Genomic DNA, 7,851 nt, shown 5'->3' with positions numbered 1-7,851 from the left:
CACACATGCATATGGTGAATGATCAATTTTTAAGCAAAAGAACTTTGTTCTTTTCTATGGGAAACCGGGTAGGGGAAGAGGAGGGAAGAAGGAAGAGCCAATGCATGCTCTTGTTTATCTTCACCATGTAAAATAGGTTGCAAGGCTAGTCTATTATGTAAATGATTTTGTTTTCCACTAACTTAATCAAACCACAATATTTAGCCTAATCCTCCTCCTTATTTCGGCACATATGGATAATATGGATTCCATATTATTTTTGTCAATTATCAATATGTCACATGTCATATGTAACATAAATTTGTTATGTATTTTTAACATATTAAAAATCAACGTATTAATAAAAATACGTCATATACAAAAATTGACTTAGTAATTCATATTACTTGTGCCAAAATATTTTACCAATTTATAAATCGTATTTATAATAATTCATTCAAATTTAATTGTTTTCTTAAACAATAAGTTCATCTGAGCAATGATACAATTCGATTACTCAGATCGTATCTCATTTAATCAAATTTCAATGTGATACGTAAATTTTACTTCCAAAATCGTCCGTCAATTTTTCAAGTAATTTAATTAACTCGTAACATTATACGATTAATTAAATTGATCAATTAAGAGTGTTGCCCTATAGGTATTGCACTGAAACGGTGAGGTGGTCCATAATTGAAGCAAATATGGTAGGCCGACATTTTGTGTTAAAACAGCCAGTTTTCTCAAGAGAAATGAAGAGCACAATTGCAAGATTCCATGGACAAAATGACATCATATGGTCCCCTTTTTGTACAAGCAAAAGGCCAAAGCAATTGAAGAAGCAAAAACAACAAAATGGACAGCATTTTGTCACGCCTAAACAGGCTGCCAAGCTTGTTTATTTGGACCCATTTGTTGTGCTTTTTTGTGTAAAATATCTACTTGTACTTTTGTCCATTTATGCTTTCAATTGTAGCCTTTAGATTTACTTTTAGATGGATGGTTTAGATTCATTTTGAGCCTCTATTTAAAGAGCACCTATCCCATGTAAACATTCAGATTTGAAGTTTAAGAGAAATGAAAATGAGAGGTTTTGAAAACCCTTTGTTTAGTTCTTTGCTTAGTGCTAGAACAACCTCCTTTGCTTAGTGCTTGGAGATGACTCTTTCCATTTGCTTAGTGCTTTGGAAGAGTATTATCCTAGGCTTAAACATGCTTTGTGATCTTGTTTAAGTCATATCTTTCATTTTATATTTCAAATAAAACCTTACAAAACAACCCAAAACCGAGAGCAAGCAAACTCCCAAAAACAGCTGTTTTGTGTCTCTTAAACATCGGTTGGACTTGTTAATTCTCGTTTTATCCCTTTTTGTGTCGTTTAAACAGTCCTTCGGTCTGTTGTTTTCATGGTTATTTCAAGTTCTTGTAATGTTATTTTCTTGTTTTAAGTTGTTGAATGCAACGGTCCATTGCATTGTTGCATTCCGTGCGTTTTTAAACCTTGTTCTAGCTTGCTTTTTGTTGGTGTTCTTGCTGCGTTTTTGAAACTGTTTTGGGCTGATTATGGACCACCTCACCGTTTCAGTGCAAAGTGGTATCAGAGCTACGGCTCTTGCGTTTTCTTAAACCAAGACGATCTTGGGAAATGGTGGTCCTTGGTGTTTTAGGGTGTGACACCGCAAATCCGTGCGTGGCTTGATTTGTGGGTGTTGGCTTTGGTTCGAGCACTTGTGTGTTGCTCGGGTCGAGTTGGCTAACAAGAGGGTTCGGTCTTTGCTAAGTGCTTGACTAGAATGGGCTCTTGTTGTTTCCCTCTTTAACATCTATACTACATTTTTCTGAAATTGTATTTGTTTTTGAAATCGTCTTTTGTTATACCATGTTCTTAACCGCGAAAGTTTGAGGACAAACTTTTCTCAACAAAAGGAGTTTGAAGCAAATATGGTAGGCCGACATTTTGTGTTAAAACAAAAGCTTTTCTCAAGAGAAATGAAGAGCACAATTGCAATATTCCATGGACAAAATGACATCATATGGTCCCCTTTTTGTACAAGCAAAAGGCCAAAGCAATTGAAGAAGCAAAAACAACAAAATGGACAGCATTTTGTCACGCCTAAACAGGCTGCCAAGCTTGTTTATTTGGACCCATTTGTTGTGCTTTTTTGTGTAAAATATCTACTTGTACTTTTGTCCATTTATGCTTTCAATTGTAGCCTTTAGATTTACTTTTAGATGGATGGTTTAGATTCATTTTGAGCCTCTATTTAAAGAGCACCTATCCCATGTAAACATTCATATTTGAAGTTTAAGAGAAATGAAAATGAGAGGTTTTGAAAACCCTTTGTTTAGTTCTTTGCTTAGTGCTAGAACAACCTCCTTTGCTTAGTGCTTGGAGATGACTCTTTCCATTTGCTTAGTGCTTTGGAAGAGTATTATCCTAGGCTTAAACATGCTTTGTGATCTTGTTTAAGTCATATCTTTCATTTTATATTTCAAATAAAACCTTACAAAACAACCCAAAACCGAGAGCAAGCAAACTCCCAAAAACAGCTGTTTTGTGTCTCTTAAACAAATCCGTTGGACCGTTAATTCTCGTTTTTATCCCTTGTTGTGTCGTTTAAACAGTCCTTCGGTCTGTTGTTTTCATGGTTATTTCAAGTTCTTGTAATGTTATTTTCTTGTTTTAAGTTGTTGAATGCAACGGTCCATTGCATTGTTGCATTCCGTGCGTTTTTAAACCTTGTTCTAGCTTGCTTTTTGTTGGTGTTCTTGCTGCGTTTTTGAAACTGTTTTGGGCTGATTATGGACCACCTCACCGTTTCAGTGCAAAGTGGTATCGAGCTATGGCTCTTGCGTTTTCTTAAACCAAAACGATCTTGGGAAATGGTGGTCCTTGGTGTTTTAGGGTGTGACACCGCAAATCCGTGCGTGGCTTGATTTGTGGGTGTTGGCTTTGGTTCGAGCACTTGTGTGTTGCTCGGGTCGAGTTGGCTAACAAGAGGGTTCGGTCTTTGCTAAGTGCTTGACTAGAATGGGCTCTTGTTGTTTCCCTCTTTAACATCTATACTACATTTTTCTGAAATTGTATTTGTTTTTGAAATCGTCTTTTGTTATACCATGTTCTTAACCGCGAAAGTTTGAGGACAAACTTTTCTCAACAAAGGGAGTTTGAAGCAAATATGGTAGGCCGACATTTTGTGTTAAAACAGCCAGTTTTCTCAAGAGAAATGAAGAGCACAATTGCAAGATTCCATGGACAAAATGACATCATATGGTCCCCTTTTTGTACAAGCAAAAGGCCAAAGCAATTGAAGAAGCAAAAACAACAAAATGGACAGCATTTTGTCACGCCTAAACAGGCTGCCAAGCTTGTTTATTTGGACCCATTTGTTGTGCTTTTTTTGTGTAAAATATCTACTTGTACTTTTGTCCATTTATGCTTTCAATTGTAGCCTTTAGATTTACTTTTAGATGGATGGTTTAGATTCATTTTGAGCCTCTATTTAAAGAGCACCTATCCCATGTAAACATTCAGATTTGAAGTTTAAGAGAAATGAAAATGAGAGGTTTTGAAAACCCTTTGTTTAGTTCTTTGCTTAGTGCTAGAACAACCTCCTTTGCTTAGTGCTTGGAGATAACTCTTTCCATTTGCTTAGTGCTTTGGAAGAGTATTATCCTAGGCTTAAACATGCTTTGTGATCTTGTTTAAGTCATATCTTTCATTTTATATTTCAAATAAAACCTTACAAAACAACCCAAAACCGAGAGCAAGCAAACTCCCAAAAAAAAAATTGCTGTTTTGTGTCTCTTAAACAATCCGTTGGACCGTTAATTCTCGTTTTATCCCTTGTTGTGTCGTTTAAACAGTCCTTCGGTCTGTTGTTTTCATGGTTATTTCAAGTTCTTGTAATGTTATTTTCTTGTTTTAAGTTGTTTAATGCAACGGTCCATTGCATTGTTGCATTCCGTGCGTTTTTAAACCTTGTTCTAGCTTGCTTTTTGTTGGTGTTCTTGCTGCGTTTTTGAAACTGTTTTGGGCTGATTATGGACCACCTCACCGTTTCAGTGCAAAGTGGTATCAGAGCTACGGCTCTTGCGTTTTCTTAAACCAAGACGATCTTGGGAAATGGTGGTCCTTGGTGTTTTAGGGTGTGACACCGCAAATCCGTGCGTGGCTTGATTTGTGGGTGTTGGCTTTGGTTCGAGCACTTGTGTGTTGCTCGGGTCGAGTTGGCTAACAAGAGGGTTCGGTCTTTGCTAAGTGCTTGACTAGAATGGGCTCTTGTTGTTTCCCTCTTTAACATCTATACTACATTTTTCTGAAATTGTATTTGTTTTTGAAATCGTCTTTTGTTATACCATGTTCTTAACCGCGAAAGTTTGAGGACAAACTTTTCTCAACAAAAGGAGTTTGAAGCAAATATGGTAGGCCGACATTTTGTGTTAAAACGCCCGCTTTTTTCTCAAGAGAAATGAAGAGCACAATTGCAAGATTCCATGGACAAAATGACATCATATGGTCCCCTTTTTGTACAAGCAAAAGGCCAAAGCAATTGAAGAAGCAAAAACAACAAAATGGACAGCATTTTGTCACGCCTAAACAGGCTGCCAAGCTTGTTTATTTGGACCCATTTGTTGTGCTTTTTTGTGTAAAATATCTACTTGTACTTTTGTCCATTTATGCTTTCAATTGTAGCCTTTAGATTTACTTTTAGATGGATGATTTAGATTCATTTTTAGCCTCTATTTAAAGAGCACCTATCCCATGTAAACATTCAGATTTGAAGTTTAAGAGAAATGAAAATGAGAGGTTTTGAAAACCCTTTGTTTAGTTCTTTGCTTAGTGCTAGAACAACCTCCTTTGCTTAGTGCTTGGAGATGACTCTTTCCATTTGCTTAGTGCTTTGGAAGAGTATTATCCTAGGCTTAAACATGCTTTGTGATCTTGTTTAAGTCATATCTTTCATTTTATATTTCAAATAAAACCTTACAAAACAACCCAAAACCGAGAGCAAGCAAACTCCCAAAAACAGCTGTTTTGTGTCTTTAAACAATCCGTTGGACTGTTAATTCTCGTTTTTATCCCTTGTTGTGTCGTTTAAACAGTCCTTCGGTCTGTTGTTTTCATGGTTATTTCAAGTTCTTGTAATGTTATTTTGTTGTTTTAAGTTGTTGAATGCAACGGTCCATTGCATTGTTGCATTCCGTGCGTTTTTAAACCTTGTTCTAGCTTGCTTTTTGTTGGTGTTCTTGCTGCGTTTTTGAAACTGTTTTGGGCTGATTATGGACCACCTCACCGTTTCAGTGCAAAGTGGTATCAGAGCTTCGGCTCTTGCGTTTTCTTAAACCAAGACGATCTTGGGAAATGGTGGTCCTTGGTGTTCTAGGGTGTGACACCGCAAATCTGTGCGTGGCTTGATTTGTGGGTGTTGGCTTTGGTTCGAGCACTTGTGTGTTGCTCGGGTCGAGTTGGCTAACAAGAGGGTTCGGTCTTTGCTAAGTGCTTGACTAGAATGGGCTCTTGTTGTTTCCCTCTTTAACATCTATACTACATTTTTCTGAAATTGTATTTGTTTTTGAAATCGTCTTTTGTTATACCATGTTCTTAACCGCGAAAGTTTGAGGACAAACTTTTCTCAACAAAGGGAGTTTGAAGCAAATATGGTAGGCCGACATTTTGTGTTAAAACAGCCAGTTTTCTCAAGAGAAATGAAGAGCACAATTGCAAGATTCCATGGACAAAATGACATCATATGGTCCCCTTTTTGTACAAGCAAAAGGCCAAAGCAATTGAAGAAGCAAAAACAACAAAATGGACAGCATTTTGTCACGCCTAAACAGGCTGCCAAGCTTGTTTATTTGGACCCATTTGTTGTGCTTTTTTGTGTAAAATATCTACTTGTACTTTTGTCCATTTATGCTTTCAATTGTAGCCTTTAGATTTACTTTTAGATGGATGATTTAGATTCATTTTTAGCCTCTATTTAAAGAGCACCTATCCCATGTAAACATTCAGATTTGAAGTTTAAGAGAAATGAAAATGAGAGGTTTTGAAAACCCTTTGTTTAGTTCTTTGCTTAGTGCTAGAACAACCTCCTTTGCTTAGTGCTTGGAGATGACTCTTTCCATTTGCTTAGTGCTTTGGAAGAGTATTATCCTAGGCTTAAACATGCTTTGTGATCTTGTTTAAGTCATATCTTTCATTTTATATTTCAAATAAAACCTTACAAAACAACCCAAAACCGAGAGCAAGCAAACTCCCAAAAACAAATTGTTTGTCTCTTTAAACAAAGTCCGTTGGACCGTTAATTCTCGTTTTTATCCCTTGTTGTGTCGTTTAAACAGTCCTTCGGTCTGTTGTTTTCATGGTTATTTCAAGTTCTTGTAATGTTATTTTGTTGTTTTAAGTTGTTGAATGCAACGGTCCATTGCATTGTTGCATTCCGTGCGTTTTTAAACCTTGTTCTAGCTTGCTTTTTGTTGGTGTTCTTGCTGCGTTTTTGAAACCTGTTTTGGGCTGATTATGGACCACCTCACCGTTTCAAAAAAGTGGTATCGAGCTACGGCTCTTGCGTTTTCTTAAACCAAGACGATCTTGGGAAATGGTGGTCCTTGGTGTTCTAGGGTGTGACACCGCAAATCTGTGCGTGGCTTGATTTGTGGGTGTTGGCTTTGGTTCGAGCACTTGTGTGTTGCTCGGGTCGAGTTGGCTAACAAGAGGGTTCGGTCTTTGCTAAGTGCTTGACTAGAATGGGCTCTTGTTGTTTCCCTCTTTAACATCTATACTACATTTTTCTGAAATTGTATTTGTTTTTGAAATCGTCTTTTGTTATACCATGTTCTTAACCGCGAAAGTTTGAGGACAAGCTTTTCTCAACAAAGGGAGTTTGAAGCAAATATGGTAGGCCGACATTTTGTGTTAAAACAAATGGGTTTTCTCAAGAGAAATGAAGAGCACAATTGCAAGATTCCATGGACAAAATGACATCATATGGTCCCCTTTTTGTACAAGCAAAAGGCCAAAGCAATTGAAGAAGCAAAAACAACAAAATGGACAGCATTTTGTCACGCCTAAACAGGCTGCCAAGCTTGTTTATTTGGACCCATTTGTTGTGCTTTTTTGTGTAAAATATCTACTTGTACTTTTGTCGATTTATGCTTTCAATTGTAGCCTTTAGATTTACTTTTAGATGGATGGTTTAGATTCATTTTGAGCCTCTATTTAAAGAGCACCTATCCCATGTAAACATTCAGATTTGAAGTTTAAGAGAAATGAAAATGAGAGGTTTTGAAAACCCTTTGTTTAGTTCTTTGCTTAGTGCTAGAACAACCTCCTTTGCTTAGTGCTTGGAGATGACTCTTTCCATTTGCTTAGTGCTTTGGAAGAGTATTATCCTAGGCTTAAACATGCTTTGTGATCTTGTTTAAGTCATATCTTTCATTTTATATTTCAAATAAAACCTTACAAAACAACCCAAAACCGAGAGCAAGCAAACTCCCAAAAACAAAATGTTTTGTGTCTCTTAAACAAATCCGTTGGACGTTAATTCTCGTTTTTATCCCTTGTTGTGTCGTTTAAACAGTCCTTCGGTCTGTTGTTTTCATGGTTATTTCAAGTTCTTGTAATGTTATTTTCTTGTTTTAAGTTGTTGAATGCAACGGTCCATTGCATTGTTGCATTCCGTGCGTTTTTAAACCTTGTTCTAGCTTGCTTTTTGTTGGTGTTCTTGCTGCGTTTTTGAAACTGTTTTGGGCTGATTATGGACCACCTCACCGTTTCAGTGCAAAGTGGTATCAGAGCTACGGCTCTTGCGTTTTCTTAAACCAAGACGATCTTGGGAAATGGTGGTCCTTGGTGTTTTAGGGTGTGAC

This window comes from Silene latifolia, chromosome Y, assembly GCF_048544455.1.
Source record: "Silene latifolia isolate original U9 population chromosome Y, ASM4854445v1, whole genome shotgun sequence".
Taxonomy (NCBI): Eukaryota; Viridiplantae; Streptophyta; class Magnoliopsida; order Caryophyllales; family Caryophyllaceae; genus Silene; species Silene latifolia.
The sequence above is the reverse complement of the archived record's forward strand: the minus strand, read 5'-3'. Positions refer to the sequence as shown.